The sequence below is a fragment of the Vigna radiata genome, unplaced genomic scaffold (genome assembly GCF_000741045.1).
Source record: "Vigna radiata var. radiata cultivar VC1973A unplaced genomic scaffold, Vradiata_ver6 scaffold_1821, whole genome shotgun sequence".
NCBI lineage: Eukaryota > Viridiplantae > Streptophyta > Magnoliopsida > Fabales > Fabaceae > Vigna > Vigna radiata.
In genome coordinates, this window is record NW_014542841.1 from 1 (window position 1) to 1,559 (window position 1,559).

Below are 1,559 nucleotides of genomic sequence, written 5' to 3' on the forward strand. Positions count from 1 at the left end.
TCTTGTCCGATTGGCAGCTTCCCTCTCCCACCCACACTCCAGGTTTCAGAAACTCTTTAATTTATTGTTGAAATCTTATCATTGAACTTTTGGTTTTTGCTATTATTCTTAAACTTGATTTCTTGCATGCTTTCTTGGGTTGCAGGGAGAAATTCTGAGATAGTTTTTTTAATAAGATTCCTTTATTGTTGAAATCTGGTCATTGAATCTTTTATTCTTGGCTATTTTTCTTGAATTCGGGTGGGTTGCGTGGAGAAAGTCTCAGTTTTTTTGTTATGAAGATTTCTGTATTGTTAAAATCTGGTGCTTCCATGCTTTGTTTTGTAACTAGGTTGCAGGGAGAAATTCTTAAGAAGCTATTGTTTTTTTTTTTTTTTTTTTTTTTATATCAAGAATCCGTTACTGTTAAAATCTGATAATTGGATTTTGTTTATCGTTATCATCATTGTTTAATTTGGGTGCTTCTTTTTGAACCGGGATGCAGCAGGGAGAAGTTCCGGCTCCAATAACAAGTCCGGGAGNCAACGTAGAGCAGAAGGCTCTGCATCTAAAAGAGTGTTGGCAAAATCTTCCGGAGCTACTATTTGATACAGTTATCCTTCACTAGATTATCAGGTTTGTTGTAACCGGTAGGGATGTTAGTTTTCATGATTTTTCCTTGTAAACTGGAACATTGCATATCTGCTTTGTTCATTATGTTTTTACCTGTTCTGTCTTCACTATCATTGAACCTTGCTTNTCTACAGTATATATTGTTATCGGTGATACTTTAATTCGATGTCAGCNGTGAATCTGTTTTTTCTTGTGCGTGTAAGCAACCAAAATGAANTGTGTTACTTAATCAAATATGTATTTAAACTTTTACAATGTGTATTCTGAAGTTTTTTAGTGCGTTACTATGTATCCTGGTGAAAGGTACTGTCAACATCCTCATGAATAGTTGAAAATTATACTTTTCATCTTTTAACTTGTGTTCAGCATGTTTTTGTGTCTCTGGTTTAGTATGCATTTCGTTATGTATAGATACGATGAGCTATGTTTGTAGTTTCTGCTGAGTAACTGGCGATTGATGTTACATTACCAGGAGGTAACTTGCGTTGGGACTGGGAACAGCACTAAAGATAGTAATGTAAATCAGCTGCAACCTTTTGTTTTGGCGGACACCAAGCAGTGCCAAGTTACTGTTCATGCAAATGGAACACCTCCTTCAAAACCGAACACTGTGAAATATACATACAGTTATGATNTAGATTTTGTTTTGGGTGACAGCTCTCATAAAGGTTTAGGTTTCCCTTCTGAACAAGACAAAAACACCAGTAGCTTTGGCATTTCACAGGAACAGATGCCCCAATCAACTCCAGTTTTAGATTCATCATCATTTGAGAAGGATGGTGGTTCTGATGAGGGTATGGATTGTGAGTTAACCAATGAGATGGTGGAAGACTTTTCACCAANCGTGTCTGCTGAGAGAAATTCAGGGTTTCTGTCAATTGGAGGTCTTAAATTATATACTGAGGACATTTCAGACGATGAAAATGAAGAATATAATGAAGACTCAT

At 36.2% G+C, this 1,559-nt stretch overlaps 1 long non-coding RNA gene across 1 annotated transcript; it reads left to right on the forward strand.

Moving 5' to 3' along the window:
- Positions 1-1,300, forward strand: LOC106780755. Its single transcript, XR_001377304.2, has 3 exons — positions 1-42; positions 485-615; positions 1,085-1,300. It is a non-coding gene; the product is annotated as an uncharacterized LOC106780755 (long non-coding RNA).
- Positions 1,301-1,559: the final 259 nt, after the last annotated feature.